Genomic DNA, 22,430 nt, shown 5'->3' on the forward strand with positions numbered 1-22,430 from the left:
CCATGCAAATAAATCACTGTTTTACACCATTTACGACGCTCAATGTATCTCCACACTTCATTGGTAGACTTCGGAGTGGTAGACTTCGGAGTAGATTTTGGAGTGCAGGGGACAAGCCGAGATGGGCTATGAGACATACGTTCACACTCGGTATCATGTTTCAATACACCTTAGGTCAATATCACACCGGAATTCTCCTTTAACTGGAATGTTTACCTGCGGGCATGAAATTGGGCCACAGAATTGGCTCATTTTGAATACACACACACACTCACGCACACACACAAACACATACAAACACACACAGTAGATGTAGTGACACCTAGTGGTGAATACTGGAGTTACAGGATGCACCTGCTGTTGGCATCTTCAGCTGTTTATTTGAGAGAATCAGAGATACATAGAATCATACAGAGAATCATCCAATGCAGGACTATACTGTACATACACACAAGAGAAAATATAATAATCATGAAATCAACATCACACACACACACACACGCAGTATGGCATATAACACTTTACTTGACAGGTGAGTTCATAACACATTCATAGCAGCTGTCATAAACTGCACATAAAGCATTCATGACTGTTTCATGAGACATGACTCAACATTCATACCAAACCTTTCATGTGTTATGAACTCACCCGTCAAGTAAAGTGTTACCGAGTATATGAGCATGGTTAATGTGGGAGCTTTGAAATACACAGGTGCATTGGTGTGAAAACAAGCCCCCCCCCCCCCCCCCCCCCCTACAAACACACACACACACACACACCCAGACATACAGAGAGACACAGACACACATGGCTCAGAGTGAGGGAGTCACTGCATCTGCACCTGGAGGATGAGATCTCTTGTTTCAGGTGTGTAGAAAATAGATCAAATGTGTAATGTGTATGCCTGGATGTGTCATCACATGTGGTGTAAAAGTAGTAAAAAGCGTGTATTGTGTATTCTGCATAATGTTATATTCTGACCTGGAGTGTGATGTCCTGTTTCTTATGTAGAGGTATACCCTTCCACCAGCAGTGATGTGAGGATGATGATCTCTGCCAGCCACACACTGAACACTGGAGAAATACCACCTGACAGCAACATTATCACAAAAGATATCATCAATAAAAACAGTAGTTGTTGCATTGTGTGTGACATGCCCATTTGTTTTCCAACCACACCCTGTTAAGACCCTATTTTAGAGCCTAGTGTTTGTGTTGCTGCTAAGGGGCTTGGCGTGGAGTGTGGTGTGTGTGTGTGTGTGTGTGTGTGTGTGTATGTGTGTGTCTATGTGTGTGTGTGTATGTGTGTGTGTGTGTGTGTGTGTGTGTAGCGTCTCTCTCCCTGAGCTGCATATGACACCATATGAAGAGAGAGTAAATTAGGGGGCTGAGCACATGTGTCTGTGTTCAGGGTGATGGTTGAGGAGGTGTGGTTATCTAACCTAACAGACTGAGGTCTGTTGCAGAGCTGCCATGATATACAGTATAAGGCGGGCTCCTTCATAGCCTTTTAAATCACACCTTAAAGGTGCCCTGCCACACAAAACCGTTTTTACTTGTATTTTTTTAAACATGTTAGGTCCATATGTGTTTGTGCTATGTCGTGAATGTGAAAATGAACAGCTAACTCCTCTGTCAGCTCTAGCCACTGAAAAGAAATAAGCGGAGAAATTAGGCCAATTGCAAAAGCTCTTCAGATTGACGTGGAATTGACGGGCTCATTACTATTCATGAGCTCGCCCAGTTGAGACCTTGCCCACAAAATTCGTTTAGCTCTGTGACAGTTTTTGTAGGCCTATGCAAGGATGGCTGAATGTCAACGGACTTGTGTGCTATGCACAAATAGAACTTCAACAATGCATTTTGCCCAAGAACCCAGACTTGAGGATCAAATGGCTTCAGTTTATTTTTTGGAACAATGCCACAGCAGACATCCCAAGTCTCCCGGAAGTTCCGGGAGTCTCCCGCATATTGATAGCGGCTCCCTGACGCCCGCAAATTAGATAAAACCTCCCGGAATCTAGAGTAAGCGATCAAGAGCGCGCATGCGAGACCGCATGTGCATCTGAGTGTAGCACACACACGACGGGAGAGAGAGAGAGCTGGTGGTGCGTGTGTGCCTAAGCGCATCCAAGACAGACAACATCCTGATTGGCACCCATCATGCACTAGAGGTGCCACTGCACCACAACAGCACCACACTCAACTGCTTCCGGTATTGGCCCGTTGGAAGAAATGACCCTGGGGGAGGTCCGTTTAGTGGATCTGCGCCAAATGCTAATGAAGATCTGGACCAAATCTGGCCCAAATATATTTTGCTGTCTGGGTGATTAGGTAAATAAATCATTGTTGACACGTTATGGTTAAATTATCGAAATGAGTACGATTGTGCTGTAATCCTGCTAAACATATTAGGTGATGTCTTGTCAGTCTCACATTATCAGCTGTTCTTTGAGTCTGGGTAATTCATGGGACAAACTGTTATATCCTATAGGCCTACTACCGTTCAATACAACATAGCCTATTGCATTCATTCCAAAATATTGCATTCAATCCAAAATATTGCATTCCTGCAGTGTACTACGTAGTGCAATGCAGCTTTTAATGTCCAAAATACAGTTTTTCCTGAATATGAACTACAGATATTCCTCCAAAACTACAGTGTTGAGACCTGAAGTTGTAGAGTTGTATTTTATAGTAGGCCTATTGTAGTATTTGAATATTTACCCACCCATCATCATGAAGTGCTTTGAGCGGCTTGTCATGTCACATATCAAATCCATTCTCCCCCCCACCCTGGACCCCTTCCAGTTTGCATACCGAGCCAAGCGGTCTACAGAGGATGCAATCTGCTCTGCCCTCCACCCAGCCCTCACCCACCTGGAAAAAAGAGACTCATATGTGAGATTGCTGTTTATAGACTTCAGTTCTGCATTCAACACCATAATACCACAACAACTCATCTGCAAACTTGACAAACTGGGACTCAGTACCTACCTCTGCAACTGGCTACTGGACTTCCTGGAGGCCTCAAGTAGTACGTGTTGGCAACAATACCTCAAGCAGCATCACACTGAGCACAGGGGCCCCCCAAGGCTGCGTGCTCAGTCCGCTGCTCTTCACCCTGCTGACGCATGACTGCACTGCAACCTACAGCAACAATCACATAGTGAAATTTGCTGACGACACAACTCTGGTGGGTCTCATCACCAAGGGCGACGAGACTCAATACAGGTTGGAGGTCGACCATCTGACCACGTGGTGCAGGGACAACAACCTCCTGCTGAACGTCAGCAAGACCAAAGAGATTGTTGTTGACTTCCGGAGAGGTCACACCCAACACCTGCCACTGACCATCGACGGTGCTGTGGTGGAGAGAGCGAGCAGCACCAAATTCCTGGGGGTGCACATCAGCGAAGACCTCTCCTGGACCACCAACACTGCATCACTGGCGAAGAGAGCTCAGCGCCGCCTGTACTTCCTGCGGAAACTCAGGCGAGCAAGTGCTCCACCAGCCATCATGACCACATTCTACCGAGGCACCATTGAGAGCATCCTCTCCAGCTGTATCGCTGTGTGGGGCGGGAGCTGCACTGAATACAACAGGAAAGCCCTGCAGCGCATAGTGAACACAGCTGGAAGGATTATTGGTGCTTCACTCCCCTCCCTGAAGGACATTTACACCACCCACCTCACCCGCAAGGCGACCAAAATTGTGAGTGATGCAAGTCACCCCGCTCACAATCTGCTCGATCTACTGCCCTCTGGGAAGAGGTACAGAAGCCTGCGCTCCCGCACTACCAGACTCACCAACAGCTTCATACACCAAGCTGTAAGGATGCTGAACTCTCTCCCTCCTCTCCCCCCTCCACCCTCAGCTACATAACATCCTGGACATTGGACCCACAATGGCCGCGTGCACTACTCCACTTGCACACTTGCACACTTGTACACTTTACAACTTGTTGTTGTTGTCCTGAAAACACAACACTTCTGCTGCTCTTACATAACTTGCACCACTATGTCACTTTCTTTCTTACTTAGGTCAAACAGAACTACCCAAGCCTTTTATTGGCCTGACTTTGCACTAGTATTTTATTGACTGTCTATGCACAATTTAAACCAAATTTTGCTGCTCTTATTTTTTTCATTATTATATGTGCCCTCTTATTTACTTACTTTTTTGTTTACTTGAATGTTATGTTTGTCTGTGGACTTAAATTGGTAAAATATGTCTTGTCTTCACCGTGGGATAGAGAGAAACGTAATTTCGATCTCTTTGTATGTCTGGAACATGTGAAGAAATTGACAATAAAGCTGACTTTGACTTTGACTTTGACTTTGACTTTGACACAACAGTTTTACCCTTGTCTCACCAATATACATTATCTGTATATTATCTGTAAAGGTGTCCTGATATTTTATTTAGGGATGGTCCTGCAATCTTTTCTAAACATATCTTACATTTCTCCCATCTACTTATGTTTTCACAGATCCTTGCTCCTGATATCCTGATGGTTGCATTTAATTTCATTATATAACTCCAACAGAACACCTACACAAAGGAGCTGTTAAAGTAGTGTCCTGCTACAAACAACAAGACAGCCAGCATGTAAAAAAGGCCTTGTTTGTCCACTTCCTGAAGGGGCTGAAGCATGCTGGCCTTGACACCTCAGTCCTTGCTCCTATTTACAGCTGTGTTGTGGAACACATTCACTCATCCTATGGTCTACTGCAGCGGGTGGTTATATCTTTCACACAAACATACGGGTATTTGTGGGCATTTTTGCGAGGTAACCAGGTACGCCATGTTTTTGGATGTGCAAACAACTGCTGCATTGCCATTGAGATCACATAGTAAGGAGCTGGCTCAAGGGTTATTTGTCGTAGGTGTTCTGTTGGAGTTATATAATGAAATGAAATGCAACCTCTACATCAGTATATCAGGAGGGGTGTGGTTAACGGAAACCTCGGGTTACCCAAGAACATAACCTGGTCGGAGCAGGTTTGAGATGCAGCGTAAATTGCCATGGCAGCATACCTCGGTTAAAACCTATCCACCTTTCGTAGTACGGGTTAATCGGGAAGTTACGCCACACGTGATCAAGTTACTCTCGAAGTTACCCAGATAAGCCAGAAACCCCGCTTCGTAGAACAGGCCCCAGGTGTAAGACAGAGCGGCGTAATCGCCAGCGTCCCTGTGACATCACACCAAGACATACACAAATAAACAGACAGACAAATAGACAGAGACAGTAAAGCAAGCCTGTACTTTACAAAGACAGTAGGCTTACAGAACAAGACATTATTTGTATTACTTTTATTGTTTTATTGGTTCTATTGCTATGACTGTGAAATCAACTGTGTGCTGTTAATTGTGCTATAGCCAAAATTAAATATAAAGTAAAAAAGTGTTGCCTGATGCAGGTGAACCCCCGCAAAGTCAGCCGTCCAGCCAGTTAACAAGATATCAGAGACAGCCACTTACCGTACACCGGCGAAAAAGGCAGGATACACCTTGCGCATGCGCCAAAATTCAACACACAAACCGCTCTGTTATTGGCTACTGACAGCACGCATGCCCATGTTTTGTCCAATTAAACAGCTGGATGCCAGTGGATACGAGAAAACGAAAATGATGGGGAAATCAGACAGTTGACGAAGGAACACTTCCTTTTAAAACGTTGAGGAGGGTAGCTAGTTTTTAAGCGTTGGTCAGTCCACATACGCCTAATGAACGCGGTGGAAACATTTAACGCTATGTTGTTAGATATCTCTAACGAGCTCAAGGATGACAACTTGAAGCAGCTCAAGTTCTTGTGTTCTGAAATTATCGGGAAGAAACAAATGGAAAAAGTAAAAATGGGCGTTGATCTTTTTCAGCACCTAAAGGAAGTAAACAAACTAGGACCTGACCATGCAACGTTTCTCTGCACGTTACTGGAGAAAATAAAGCGAGAGGATCTTGCTAAAAAAGTGCAGGAGTACATGCAAAAGAATGCATCAAGAGACGTAGGTCTACCAGAAACCGAGGAACGAGGTTTGTATCTTAGCCTATGTAATGACGGTGTTACGGATCTTAATGGGATGCACGTTAACTGGGGATAAATAATTAGCAGTATAACCCAGCTCATGATGATGTGCTAATTGTTTATCCCTAGTTACCATATACATCCGCAGGCAGGCATATATAACACCGGTGTTGCAACTAGCACCCATGTTAACTGGCTGACGTTTCACGATTGATGACGTTTCTTCGACAGATGTGGCAGCTTGCGGATTTGTCATTTTCTAATATAAACTGGAGAGCAGGGCTCGAATTACGTGGGAGCCTGAGGGAGCCAAGCTCCTATAGAGTGAGGACTGGCTCCCATGAAAGCAACAAAGTCAAAAACCTGAGGGGGTCTCTCATATCTGAAGGTGTCTGGCATTGTAATTTAATCTTAAACAACCGCTCATTGTCCATCCCTGTGCGATCTCTTACCATTAAAGACGTTAAATTAAAATATAGGCTACTACGCTACACTAAGAGACCTACACTACGCTCTTGAACGCAGCATGACACTTCACCACCACACCACTAGACTATGAGCAAACCGTATCGATTTGACAGCACTCGCAAATCTGAAGAAGTCACCCTGCTTTGATGTGAGTGTTTTGTCTATTTGCATAGGCGTTCATTGGGCTAGCCTAGGTGGTTTGATACGTGCTGAAAAGTCCTGTTTGCTGTTGAACTTGCGCTTCACCTATTCTATGTTGATTGACAAAGTCATAAATTATGGCCCATAATGCAGCCTACAATGATTGTGTTGTCTGATGATCTAGCTATCCTCTGCCATTCAGAGCTCCGGAAAGTTCCCAGCTATTTTGAAACACCTGTTAGCAATCTCTGATGTCGGAATATTCAATGGCTACCCGACAATATCTCAGTGCAAACTCCAAAATTGTTTGTCTATTAATTTTCCACGGTTCAACACATTAGCCTACTAGAACATAGTTTGGCTGGCTTTATTCATTTCTGCCAGTTAGTGCTTTTTCCCCTGTGTAAGTTACACTACATGCATTATTGTGTTTGACACTGAGGATAGCCTATCTGAGACGGTGGTCTGGTTTAAATGAGTTACGTTGTGAAATTGAGAATGGCACAGACTAAATCGTTTAGTCTATTTCTTTGTATTGTGAAATTGAAATGAGATATGGACTATTATAATCAATAATATGTTGAAATGAATTAAAAGTAATCAATTTCTATGAAAAATCTATGTCTGTTGTGTGCGTGTGTCAAGGTAAACCCTAGGCCTACCGTGCGCATATACTGTACTGCGCAAAAGCGCCACTTGGGCCTAGGCTATTTCATTGTATCGCCTTGTTAGGCTATGCGCGGGGTGTGCCAACTTTTTATGAGATAGAGAGACCTTTACAGACAAAAAGATAATTCGAGCCCTGACATAAACTGTTATTGAGTGTTGTTGATACACTGAACTTGTGCCCTCGGAACCAAATCTGACAGCAAGCAGCTTTGGAGTTTTGGAAGTAGGCTGCAGGCAGGCAGCTGGTGGATACATAACTGGCATGCGTAAGGTAATGGTAAGGTAAAAGCAATGACCGAAATGCAGTGTTGAAACACGTGTATGAAACGTATTAAATATGCAAACACAGATCCGGTATAAACACTGACCCCCCCCCCCCCCCCCCCCTCCGAAAAAAAATCTCCCGTTTTTGGAAAGCTAAATGTTGACAGGTATGATATACTGTACTGCGCAAAAGCGCCACTTGCGCCTAGGCTATTTCATTGTATCGCCTTGTTCGGCTATGCGCGGGGTGTGCCAACTTTTTATGAGATAGAGAGACCCCCTAAAGACAAAAAGATAATTCGAGCCCTGCTGGAGAGGAACAAAATATGCATGACATATTTAAATGTCAAAATTGTCTGTAGTAGGATACACTGAGCCATGAATATGACACCAAAAAAATAAATACATAGCACAGGCCTAATATTAAAGGTGCTCTAAGCGATGCTGGGTAACGTCACTTCTGTTGACTTTCAAACAAAACAGAGAGCTAGCTCGCTACTTCCTCCCCCACCCTCCTGCTGCTCCCGTGCAATTGAACCTCTAGCCTACTAAACGCACATCTCGTCTGTGATTTGCTGGAACAGTTTGTTATGTTTTTATGGGCTAGGTTTGCCCAGGTTGTTTTTGTTACTGTTTTTGGAGCCTGGGCTGTCCAGAGATCGCATTTTTTTACAGTGTATTGGACACAGATGGCTAGTGGATGGTTAGGTGATGTTTGCTAGCCTGGCCTCGGCCTGCCTACGTACTTCCGCTCGATTTCTTTTCCCTACAGTACTCTAAGTCAGAGAGTCTGGTTTCCAGGCTAGATGTTTGCAGTAAGTGACATAAAATGTTTTAGCCTAAAAAACATGCGGCATTACTTAGAGCACCTTTAACTCCATGTGGGTATCGAACTCTAAGTGGGTATCTAACCAAAATTAAAATTCGTTTAGCTCTGTGACAGTTTTCGTAGGCCTATGCAAGGATGGCTGAATGTCAACGGACTTGTGTGCTATGCACAAATAGAACTTCAACAATGCATTTTGCCCAAGAACCCAGACTTGAGGATCAAATGGCTTCAGTTTATTTTTTGGAACAATGCCACAGCAGACATCCCAAGTCTCCCGGAAGTTCCGGGAGTCTCCCGCATATTGATAGCGGCTCCCTGACGCCCGCAAATTAGATAAAACCTCCCGGAATCTAGAGTAAGCGATCAAGAGCGCGCATGCGAGACCGCATGTGCATCTGAGTGTAGCACACACACGACGGGAGAGAGAGAGAGCTGGTGGTGCGTGTGTGCCTAAGCGCATCCAAGACAGACAACATCCTGATTGGCACCCATCATGCACTAGAGGTGCCACTGCACCACAACAGCACCACACTCAACTGCTTCCGGTATTGGCCCGTTGGAAGAAATGACCCTGGGGGAGGTCCGTTTAGTGGATCTGCGCCAAATGCTAATGAAGATCTGGACCAAATCTGGCCCAAATATATTTTGCTGTCTGGGTGATTAGGTAAATAAATCATTGTTGACACGTTATGGTTAAATTATCGAAATGAGTACGATTGTGCTGTAATCCTGCTAAACATATTAGGTGATGTCTTGTCAGTCTCACATTATCAGCTGTTCTTTGAGTCTGGGTAATTCATGGGACAAACTGTTATATCCTATAGGCCTACTACCGTTCAATACAACATAGCCTATTGCATTCATTCCAAAATATTGCATTCAATCCAAAATATTGCATTCCTGCAGTGTACTACGTAGTGCAATGCAGCTTTTAATGTCCAAAATACAGTTTTTCCTGAATATGAACTACAGATATTCCTCCAAAACTACAGTGTTGAGACCTGAAGTTGTAGAGTTGTATTTTATAGTAGGCCTATTGTAGTATTTGAATATTTACCCACCCATCATCATGAAGTGCTTTGAGCGGCTTGTCATGTCACATATCAAATCCATTCTCCCCCCCACCCTGGACCCCTTCCAGTTTGCATACCGAGCCAAGCGGTCTACAGAGGATGCAATCTGCTCTGCCCTCCACCCAGCCCTCACCCACCTGGAAAAAAGAGACTCATATGTGAGATTGCTGTTTATAGACTTCAGTTCTGCATTCAACACCATAATACCACAACAACTCATCTGCAAACTTGACAAACTGGGACTCAGTACCTACCTCTGCAACTGGCTACTGGACTTCCTGGAGGCCTCAAGTAGTACGTGTTGGCAACAATACCTCAAGCAGCATCACACTGAGCACAGGGGCCCCCCAAGGCTGCGTGCTCAGTCCGCTGCTCTTCACCCTGCTGACGCATGACTGCACTGCAACCTACAGCAACAATCACATAGTGAAATTTGCTGACGACACAACTCTGGTGGGTCTCATCACCAAGGGCGACGAGACTCAATACAGGTTGGAGGTCGACCATCTGACCACGTGGTGCAGGGACAACAACCTCCTGCTGAACGTCAGCAAGACCAAAGAGATTGTTGTTGACTTCCGGAGAGGTCACACCCAACACCTGCCACTGACCATCGACGGTGCTGTGGTGGAGAGAGCGAGCAGCACCAAATTCCTGGGGGTGCACATCAGCGAAGACCTCTCCTGGACCACCAACACTGCATCACTGGCGAAGAGAGCTCAGCGCCGCCTGTACTTCCTGCGGAAACTCAGGCGAGCAAGTGCTCCACCAGCCATCATGACCACATTCTACCGAGGCACCATTGAGAGCATCCTCTCCAGCTGTATCGCTGTGTGGGGCGGGAGCTGCACTGAATACAACAGGAAAGCCCTGCAGCGCATAGTGAACACAGCTGGAAGGATTATTGGTGCTTCACTCCCCTCCCTGAAGGACATTTACACCACCCACCTCACCCGCAAGGCGACCAAAATTGTGAGTGATGCAAGTCACCCCGCTCACAATCTGCTCGATCTACTGCCCTCTGGGAAGAGGTACAGAAGCCTGCGCTCCCGCACTACCAGACTCACCAACAGCTTCATACACCAAGCTGTAAGGATGCTGAACTCTCTCCCTCCTCTCCCCCCTCCACCCTCAGCTACATAACATCCTGGACATTGGACCCACAATGGCCGCGTGCACTACTCCACTTGCACACTTGCACACTTGTACACTTTACAACTTGTTGTTGTTGTCCTGAAAACACAACACTTCTGCTGCTCTTACATAACTTGCACCACTATGTCACTTTCTTTCTTACTTAGGTCAAACAGAACTACCCAAGCCTTTTATTGGCCTGACTTTGCACTAGTATTTTATTGACTGTCTATGCACAATTTAAACCAAATTTTGCTGCTCTTATTTTTTTCATTATTATATGTGCCCTCTTATTTACTTACTTTTTTGTTTACTTGAATGTTATGTTTGTCTGTGGACTTAAATTGGTAAAATATGTCTTGTCTTCACCGTGGGATAGAGAGAAACGTAATTTCGATCTCTTTGTATGTCTGGAACATGTGAAGAAATTGACAATAAAGCTGACTTTGACTTTGACTTTGACTTTGACTTTGACACAACAGTTTTACCCTTGTCTCACCAATATACATTATCTGTATATTATCTGTAAAGGTGTCCTGATATTTTATTTAGGGATGGTCCTGCAATCTTTTCTAAACATATCTTACATTTCTCCCATCTACTTATGTTTTCACAGATCCTTGCTCCTGATATCCTGATGGTTGCATTTAATTTCATTATATAACTCCAACAGAACACCTACACAAAGGAGCTGTTAAAGTAGTGTCCTGCTACAAACAACAAGACAGCCAGCATGTAAAAAAGGCCTTGTTTGTCCACTTCCTGAAGGGGCTGAAGCATGCTGGCCTTGACACCTCAGTCCTTGCTCCTATTTACAGCTGTGTTGTGGAACACATTCACTCATCCTATGGTCTACTGCAGCGGGTGGTTATATCTTTCACACAAACATACGGGTATTTGTGGGCATTTTTGCGAGGTAACCAGGTACGCCATGTTTTTGGATGTGCAAACAACTGCTGCATTGCCATTGAGATCACATAGTAAGGAGCTGGCTCAAGGGTTATTTGTCGTAGGTGTTCTGTTGGAGTTATATAATGAAATGAAATGCAACCTCTACATCAGTATATCAGGAGGGGTGTGGTTAACGGAAACCTCGGGTTACCCAAGAACATAACCTGGTCGGAGCAGGTTTGAGATGCAGCGTAAATTGCCATGGCAGCATACCTCGGTTAAAACCTATCCACCTTTCGTAGTACGGGTTAATCGGGAAGTTACGCCACACGTGATCAAGTTACTCTCGAAGTTACCCAGATAAGCCAGAAACCCCGCTTCGTAGAACAGGCCCCAGGTGTAAGACAGAGCGGCGTAATCGCCAGCGTCCCTGTGACATCACACCAAGACATACACAAATAAACAGACAGACAAATAGACAGAGACAGTAAAGCAAGCCTGTACTTTACAAAGACAGTAGGCTTACAGAACAAGACATTATTTGTATTACTTTTATTGTTTTATTGGTTCTATTGCTATGACTGTGAAATCAACTGTGTGCTGTTAATTGTGCTATAGCCAAAATTAAATATAAAGTAAAAAAGTGTTGCCTGATGCAGGTGAACCCCCGCAAAGTCAGCCGTCCAGCCAGTTAACAAGATATCAGAGACAGCCACTTACCGTACACCGGCGAAAAAGGCAGGATACACCTTGCGCATGCGCCAAAATTCAACACACAAACCGCTCTGTTATTGGCTACTGACAGCACGCATGCCCATGTTTTGTCCAATTAAACAGCTGGATGCCAGTGGATACGAGAAAACGAAAATGATGGGGAAATCAGACAGTTGACGAAGGAACACTTCCTTTTAAAACGTTGAGGAGGGTAGCTAGTTTTTAAGCGTTGGTCAGTCCACATACGCCTAATGAACGCGGTGGAAACATTTAACGCTATGTTGTTAGATATCTCTAACGAGCTCAAGGATGACAACTTGAAGCAGCTCAAGTTCTTGTGTTCTGAAATTATCGGGAAGAAACAAATGGAAAAAGTAAAAATGGGCGTTGATCTTTTTCAGCACCTAAAGGAAGTAAACAAACTAGGACCTGACCATGCAACGTTTCTCTGCACGTTACTGGAGAAAATAAAGCGAGAGGATCTTGCTAAAAAAGTGCAGGAGTACATGCAAAAGAATGCATCAAGAGACGTAGGTCTACCAGAAACCGAGGAACGAGGTTTGTATCTTAGCCTATGTAATGACGGTGTTACGGATCTTAATGGGATGCACGTTAACTGGGGATAAATAATTAGCAGTATAACCCAGCTCATGATGATGTGCTAATTGTTTATCCCTAGTTACCATATACATCCGCAGGCAGGCATATATAACACCGGTGTTGCAACTAGCACCCATGTTAACTGGCTGACGTTTCACGATTGATGACGTTTCTTCGACAGATGTGGCAGCTTGCGGATTTGTCATTTTCTAATATAAACTGGAGAGCAGGGCTCGAATTACGTGGGAGCCTGAGGGAGCCGAGCTCCTATAGAGTGAGGACTGGCTCCCATGAAAGCAACAAAGTCAAAAACCTGAGGGGGTCTCTCATATCTGAAGGTGTCTGGCATTGTAATTTAATCTTAAACAACCGCTCATTGTCCATCCCTGTGCGATCTCTTACCATTAAAGACGTTAAATTAAAATATAGGCTACTACGCTACACTAAGAGACCTACACTACGCTCTTGAACGCAGCATGACACTTCACCACCACACCACTAGACTATGAGCAAACCGTATCGATTTGACAGCACTCGCAAATCTGAAGAAGTCACCCTGCTTTGATGTGAGTGTTTTGTCTATTTGCATAGGCGTTCATTGGGCTAGCCTAGGTGGTTTGATACGTGCTGAAAAGTCCTGTTTGCTGTTGAACTTGCGCTTCACCTATTCTATGTTGATTGACAAAGTCATAAATTATGGCCCATAATGCAGCCTACAATGATTGTGTTGTCTGATGATCTAGCTATCCTCTGCCATTCAGAGCTCCGGAAAGTTCCCAGCTATTTTGAAACACCTGTTAGCAATCTCTGATGTCGGAATATTCAATGGCTACCCGACAATATCTCAGTGCAAACTCCAAAATTGTTTGTCTATTAATTTTCCACGGTTCAACACATTAGCCTACTAGAACATAGTTTGGCTGGCTTTATTCATTTCTGCCAGTTAGTGCTTTTTCCCCTGTGTATAAGTTACACTACATGCATTATTGTGTTTGACACTGAGGATAGCCTATCTGAGACGGTGGTCTGGTTTAAATGAGTTACGTTGTGAAATTGAGAATGGCACAGACTAAATCGTTTAGTCTATTTCTTTGTATTGTGAAATTGAAATGAGATATGGACTATTATAATCAATAATATGTTGAAATGAATTAAAAGTAATCAATTTCTATGAAAAATCTATGTCTGTTGTGTGCGTGTGTCAAGGTAAACCCTAGGCCTACCGTGCGCATATACTGTACTGCGCAAAAGCGCCACTTGGGCCTAGGCTATTTCATTGTATCGCCTTGTTAGGCTATGCGCGGGGTGTGCCAACTTTTTATGAGATAGAGAGACCTTTACAGACAAAAAGATAATTCGAGCCCTGACATAAACTGTTATTGAGTGTTGTTGATACACTGAACTTGTGCCCTCGGAACCAAATCTGACAGCAAGCAGCTTTGGAGTTTTGGAAGTAGGCTGCAGGCAGGCAGCTGGTGGATACATAACTGGCATGCGTAAGGTAATGGTAAGGTAAAAGCAATGACCGAAATGCAGTGTTGAAACACGTGTATGAAACGTATTAAATATGCAAACACAGATCCGGTATAAACACTGACCCCCCCCCCCCCCCCCCCTCCGAAAAAAAATCTCCCGTTTTTGGAAAGCTAAATGTTGACAGGTATGATATACTGTACTGCGCAAAAGCGCCACTTGCGCCTAGGCTATTTCATTGTATCGCCTTGTTCGGCTATGCGCGGGGTGTGCCAACTTTTTATGAGATAGAGAGACCCCCTAAAGACAAAAAGATAATTCGAGCCCTGCTGGAGAGGAACAAAATATGCATGACATATTTAAATGTCAAAATTGTCTGTAGTAGGATACACTGAGCCATGAATATGACACCAAAAAAATAAATACATAGCACAGGCCTAATATTAAAGGTGCTCTAAGCGATGCTGGGTAACGTCACTTCTGTTGACTTTCAAACAAAACAGAGAGCTAGCTCGCTACTTCCTCCCCCACCCTCCTGCTGCTCCCGTGCAATTGAACCTCTAGCCTACTAAACGCACATCTCGTCTGTGATTTGCTGGAACAGTTTGTTATGTTTTTATGGGCTAGGTTTGCCCAGGTTGTTTTTGTTACTGTTTTTGGAGCCTGGGCTGTCCAGAGATCGCATTTTTTTACAGTGTATTGGACACAGATGGCTAGTGGATGGTTAGGTGATGTTTGCTAGCCTGGCCTCGGCCTGCCTACGTACTTCCGCTCGATTTCTTTTCCCTACAGTACTCTAAGTCAGAGAGTCTGGTTTCCAGGCTAGATGTTTGCAGTAAGTGACATAAAATGTTTTAGCCTAAAAAACATGCGGCATTACTTAGAGCACCTTTAACTCCATGTGGGTATCGAACTCTAAGTGGGTATCTAACCAAAATTAAAATTCGTTTAGCTCTGTGACAGTTTTCGTAGGCCTATGCAAGGATGGCTGAATGTCAACGGACTTGTGTGCTATGCACAAATAGAACTTCAACAATGCATTTTGCCCAAGAACCCAGACTTGAGGATCAAATGGCTTCAGTTTATTTTTTGGAACAATGCCACAGCAGACATCCCAAGTCTCCCGGAAGTTCCGGGAGTCTCCCGCATATTGATAGCGGCTCCCTGACGCCCGCAAATTAGATAAAACCTCCCGGAATCTAGAGTAAGCGATCAAGAGCGCGCATGCGAGACCGCATGTGCATCTGAGTGTAGCACACACACGACGGGAGAGAGAGAGAGCTGGTGGTGCGTGTGTGCCTAAGCGCATCCAAGACAGACAACATCCTGATTGGCACCCATCATGCACTAGAGGTGCCACTGCACCACAACAGCACCACACTCAACTGCTTCCGGTATTGGCCCGTTGGAAGAAATGACCCTGGGGGAGGTCCGTTTAGTGGATCTGCGCCAAATGCTAATGAAGATCTGGACCAAATCTGGCCCAAATATATTTTGCTGTCTGGGTGATTAGGTAAATAAATCATTGTTGACACGTTATGGTTAAATTATCGAAATGAGTACGATTGTGCTGTAATCCTGCTAAACATATTAGGTGATGTCTTGTCAGTCTCACATTATCAGCTGTTCTTTGAGTCTGGGTAATTCATGGGACAAACTGTTATATCCTATAGGCCTACTACCGTTCAATACAACATAGCCTATTGCATTCATTCCAAAATATTGCATTCAATCCAAAATATTGCATTCCTGCAGTGTACTACGTAGTGCAATGCAGCTTTTAATGTCCAAAATACAGTTTTTCCTGAATATGAACTACAGATATTCCTCCAAAACTACAGTGTTGAGACCTGAAGTTGTAGAGTTGTATTTTATAGTAGGCCTATTGTAGTATTTGAATATTTACCCACCCATCATCATGAAGTGCTTTGAGCGGCTTGTCATGTCACATATCAAATCCATTCTCCCCCCCACCCTGGACCCCTTCCAGTTTGCATACCGAGCCAAGCGGTCTACAGAGGATGCAATCTGCTCTGCCCTCCACCCAGCCCTCACCCACCTGGAAAAAAGAGACTCATATGTGAGATTGCTGTTTATAGACTTCAGTTCTGCATTCAACACCATAATACCACAACAACTCATCTGCAAACTTGACAAACTGGGACTCAGTACCTACCTCTGCAACTGGCTACTGGACTTCCTGGAGGCCTCAAGTAGTACGTGTTGGCAACAATACCTCAAGCAGCATCACACTGAGCACAGGGGCCCCCCAAGGCTGCGTGCTCAGTCCGCTGCTCTTCACCCTGCTGACGCATGACTGCACTGCAACCTACAGCAACAATCACATAGTGAAATTTGCTGACGACACAACTCTGGTGGGTCTCATCACCAAGGGCGACGAGACTCAATACAGGTTGGAGGTCGACCATCTGACCACGTGGTGCAGGGACAACAACCTCCTGCTGAACGTCAGCAAGACCAAAGAGATTGTTGTTGACTTCCGGAGAGGTCACACCCAACACCTGCCACTGACCATCGACGGTGCTGTGGTGGAGAGAGCGAGCAGCACCAAATTCCTGGGGGTGCACATCAGCGAAGACCTCTCCTGGACCACCAACACTGCATCACTGGCGAAGAGAGCTCAGCGCCGCCTGTACTTCCTGCGGAAACTCAGGCGAGCAAGTGCTCCACCAGCCATCATGACCACATTCTACCGAGGCACCATTGAGAGCATCCTCTCCAGCTGTATCGCTGTGTGGGGCGGGAGCTGCACTGAATACAACAGGAAAGCCCTGCAGCGCATAGTGAACACAGCTGGAAGGATTATTGGTGCTTCACTCCCCTCCCTGAAGGACATTTACACCACCCACCTCACCCGCAAGGCGACCAAAATTGTGAGTGATGCAAGTCACCCCGCTCACAATCTGCTCGATCTACTGCCCTCTGGGAAGAGGTACAGAAGCCTGCGCTCCCGCACTACCAGACTCACCAACAGCTTCATACACCAAGCTGTAAGGATGCTGAACTCTCTCCCTCCTCTCCCCCCTCCACCCTCAGCTACATAACATCCTGGACATTGGACCCACAATGGCCGCGTGCACTACTCCACTTGCACACTTGCACACTTGTACACTTTACAACTTGTTGTTGTTGTCCTGAAAACACAACACTTCTGCTGCTCTTACATAACTTGCACCACTATGTCACTTTCTTTCTTACTTAGGTCAAACAGAACTACCCAAGCCTTTTATTGGCCTGACTTTGCACTAGTATTTTATTGACTGTCTATGCACAATTTAAACCAAATTTTGCTGCTCTTATTTTTTTCATTATTATATGTGCCCTCTTATTTACTTACTTTTTTGTTTACTTGAATGTTATGTTTGTCTGTGGACTTAAATTGGTAAAATATGTCTTGTCTTCACCGTGGGATAGAGAGAAACGTAATTTCGATCTCTTTGTATGTCTGGAACATGTGAAGAAATTGACAATAAAGCTGACTTTGACTTTGACTTTGACACAACAGTTTTACCCTTGTCTCACCAATATACATTATCTGTATATTATCTGTAAAGGTGTCCTGATATTTTATTTAGGGATGGTCCTGCAATCTTTTGTCAGACACCAAACAGGACGAGGACCACAAAAGCGTCACGTTCAAAAGTTTATTTAAGGGTAGGGGGTTAAGGGGGTTTCAGGGGTTCCGGGGGGGGTACAGGAGTTCCAAGAGTCTGCGTGTGTGTGTTCCCCCAGTAGCCGAACAGCGATGGCAGGAGCTGGATGATCCGGGAAGTCCTGGGGGAAACACACACACAACAGCAATTGAAACGAAGCAGCAGTACAGTCAAGGACTAGGCGGTATTCGTAGAAGAGGGACGGAAGGCAGGTCAAGATTACCGGGGCTGGAGAACACAGAAGTAGTCGAGCGGGTCCGGGATCACAGGCAAAGAGTCAGAGGCGTTTTCAAAAACAGGCAGGTAACTGGTGCTGGTTGCAGACGATCTGACAAGTGTGGACTGAAAAGCAAGGCTTTATATAGAGGGCATGATGAGTGGTGAATGCAGTGCAGCTGGTAGGTAACGAGGGTGAGGCAGAGCAGAGCAGGAACAGGTGGAGGTCATCAGACTTCAATCAGCACGTGTTACCAGGCAGAGAGAGAGCTCATGACAGAACCCCCCCCCTAAGGGACGGCCCCAGAAGTCCCCAAGAGTGACACCACGTCGGGAGGGCGGAGGGGAGCCGGTGGAGGGCTAGAATTCCTCCGAGCGGTCCGAGTGAACATCCTCATCCTCGGAGGGAGCTGGAGGGTCGTGGACAGAAGACGGGACAGGTACCGAGACAGGGTCAGGGTCAGGCACATGACAGGAAGCCGGGCGGGCAGGACGGTTAGGGACCCCTCTGGGGCGGCCCCTACGGATTGCAGGTTGATCAGGATGCAGACGGTGGAAGTCGGCGATGAGTGTCCGGTCCACAATCCGACTGGCTGGCACCCAGGTTCTCTCCTCAGGTCCATAGCCCTCCCAGTCGACGAGATACTGGAGGCCCCTACCTCGCCGTCTGGACCGAAGCAGGCGTCGAACGGTGTACACCAGCCCACCGTCAACGAGGCGAGGAGGAGGAGGAGGAAGCGGCACGGGGACCAGCGGGCTTTCATGCGTCGGCTTGACTTTCGAAACATGGAAAGTAGGGTGCACCCTCATGGAGGTTGGCAACTGGAGCCGGACTGCGGTTGGGCTGATGACCCTCTGGATAGGGAACGGGCCGAGGAATCGAGGTGCCAGTTTACGCGATTCCACCCGCAGTGGGAGATCCTTGGCTGACAGCCACACCTTCTGGCCAACACGGTAGGCGGGTGCCGGCGATCTTCGGCGGTTAGCCCCAGTGGCATAGCTGACAGCTGACTTGAGTAGCGTGGCACGAGCTTGTGACCAGGTACGACGGCAACGGCGGGCATAGGCGAGGGCAGACGGGCAGGACACATCTCCTTCCTGGCTGGGGAACAGGGGGGGCTGGTAGCCATACACACACTGGAAAGGTGACATACCAGTGGCAGAGCAGGTGAGGGAGTTGTGAGCATACTCTATCCACATCAGTTGTTGTGCCCAAGCCTGGGGTTTGCGAGAAACCATGCACCGCAGCGCCTTCTCCAGCTCCTGGTTTGCCCGCTCGGATTGACCATTGGACTGGGGGTGGAACCCAGAGGTGAGACTCACTGTGGCCCCTAGAAGACGGCAGAACTCCTTCCAGAATGTAGAGGTAAATTGCGGGCCTCGGTCAGAGACAACATCCCTGGGCAGCCCGTGTAGACGGAAGACATGATCAAGAACAGCCTGGGCAGTCTCTCTGGCAGATGGCAGTTTAGGGAGGGGAATGAAGTGTGCCATCTTGCTGAACCGGTCAACCACAGTGAGAATGACAGTCATCCCACCTGATGGTGGGAGGCCAGTTACAAAGTCCAAGGAGACGTGGGACCAGGGTCGTGTGGGCACAGGCAAGGGCTGGAGTAAACCAGCGGGGGGCCGAGTGGAGGACTTGTTCTGATTGCAGGTGGGGCAGGCACGGACGAATTCTCAGACATCCCTTCTCAAAGAAGACCACCAGAAGCGCTGGGCAAGGAGATGGCAGGTGCGGGCAGAGCCCGGGTGGCAGGCAAGGCGGGAGTTGTGTCCCCACTGTATGACCCGGGACCTCAAATTATCTGGGACGAAGAGACGACCGTCTGGGCATGCACTGGGACTGGGATGGTCACGGAGGGCCTCTTGAATTTCCTCCTCGATATCCCAGGTCAGGGCAGCTATGACGCAGGGATCGGGCAGAATTGATGCAGGTTCCTGGGAAGGGGCGTCATCCTTATGAAACTGACGGGAGAGAGCGTCCGGCTTGGTGTTCCGAGAACCTGGGCGGTATGACAGGGTGAAGTTGAATCTGGTGAAAAACAAGGCCCAGCGGGACTGTCTGGGGTTAAGACGTTTGGCATTGCGGATGTATTCGAGGTTTTTGTGATCGGTCCAGACCAGGAACGGAACTGTGGACCCCTCCAGCCAGTGACGCCACTCCTCCAGGGCAAGCTTGACAGCCAACAGCTCACGGTTTCCAACATCATAATTGCGCTCTGCAGGTGAAAGCCGGCGAGAGAAAAATGCACAGGGGTGCAACTTGTTGTCCTCCTCTGCCCGTTGAGAGAGTATGGCCCCGACTCCCACGTCTGAGGCATCCACCTCGACAACGAACTGCCGGTCTGAATCCGGCATCTGGAGGATGGGGGCAGTGGTGAACCGGGCCTTGAGGGTATGAAAGGCTGTGTTGGCCTCTGGGGTCCAGAAAAAGGGGTGTTTGATGCTGGTCAGAGCTGTGAGGGGAGCAGCGACGGAGCTGTAGTTCCGGATGAATTTCCGGTAGAAATTGGCAAAACCGAGGAATTGCTGCAGCTTCTTCCTATTCCCCGGAACTGGACAGGAGGTAACTGCCGAGACCTTTGCGAGGTCCATCTGGATATTGCCTTCAGCGACGATGTATCCCAGGAATGACACAGTCTGAGCATGGAACTCGCATTTCTCCGCCTTGACATAGAGAGAGTTCTCCAGGAGCCGTCGAAGAACCAGCTGGACATGACGGGTGTGTTCGGACAGAGTTCTGGAGAAAATTAAGATGTCGTCCAGGTACACGAAGACGAATTTATTCAGCATGTCCCGCAGCACATCATTCACCAGCGCCTGGAATACCGCTGGGGCGTTGGTGAGGCCAAATGGCATTACCAGGTACTCATAATGGCCGGTGTGGGTGTTGAATGCAGTCTTCCACTCGTCACCCTCCCTTACTCGCACTAGGTGGTAAGCATTTCTAAGGTCCAGTTTGGTGAAAATAGTGGATCCCTGGAGCAATTCAAAAGCAGAGGTGAGTAAAGGCAGAGGGTACCGGTTCTTCACTGTGACATCATTCAGACCTCGATAATCAATGCAGGGGCGAAGAGAACCATCTTTCTTTCCCACAAAGAAGAACCCGGCACCAGCAGGAGAGGAAGACGGGCGGATGAGTCCAGCTGCCAGGGAGTCCCTGATGTAATCCTCCATAGTTTTTCTTTCAGGAGGGGATAGTGAGTAGAGGTGACCTTTGGGTGGAGCAGTCCCAGGGAGGAGATCAATGGCACAGTCGTACGGACGGTGTGGGGGCAGAGATGTGGCTTTGGTCTTGTTGAACACCTCTCGGAGGCCATGGTAACATTCAGGGACATTAGAAATGTCAGGGGCAGTGCTGGGGGGTACTGAGCCGGGGGGCAGCGAGGCAGCACGCAAACAGGTCAGGTGGCAGGCATTTCCCCACTCTTTCACAGTTCCGGAGGCCCAATCGAGGTGAGGATTGTGGAGACGGAGCCAAGGGTAGCCCAGGATTAGGGGTTGGCCTGGAGAGCTGAGCAGGTGGAAGCGGATGGTCTCTCGGTGGTTTCCTGACACCATCATTGAGATGGGGGCTGTGATGCTGGTAACTGTGCCAATTACGTGACCGTCCAGGGCCCGGGCTGGAACAGGAGTGGACAAGCGATGGCTTTCCAAGCCCAGCTGACGAGCAAGTCCTGTGTCAATAATGTTTGCTTCTGCGCCAGAGTCCACCAGGGCTACCAGGGTGTGGGTGGAATCAGACAGGTGAAGACAGACTTGGATGAGGGGTTTACGGCTGATGGAGGGCTGAATGTTCATTGAGCTCATCCGGATTCCTCCTACATCTGGTGAGCTCCGGCTTTTGCTGGACAGGTGGCGACTCGATGACCATCACCACCACAGTACAGGCACAAGTTGGAGGTGATGCGTCGCTGGCGCTCTGCAGGGGTTAGGGAGGTGCGGCCGATCTCCATCGGTTCAGACTGGTCCGGCTGGCTAGAGGGTGTGGCAGGTGCGGACAGAAGGGCAGTTGGGACACTCCGTGTGCTGGTGGATGGACTCTGGCGCCCTCTCTCATGACGGCGGGCCTGGATCCTGCGGTCGATGCGGACAGCCAGAGCAATGGCTTCATCAAGAGTGGGGGGTTGATCATGGGAAACCAGCTCGTCCTTTATGTAGTCCGCCAGGCTGTGGAGGAAAGCATCCACCAATGCTTCCATGTTCCAGGAGCTCCGACTTGCCACAGTTCGAAAGTCAATGGAGTAAT

Source organism: Alosa sapidissima, chromosome 14 (genome assembly GCF_018492685.1).
Source record: "Alosa sapidissima isolate fAloSap1 chromosome 14, fAloSap1.pri, whole genome shotgun sequence".
Lineage (NCBI taxonomy): Eukaryota > Metazoa > Chordata > Actinopteri > Clupeiformes > Clupeidae > Alosa > Alosa sapidissima.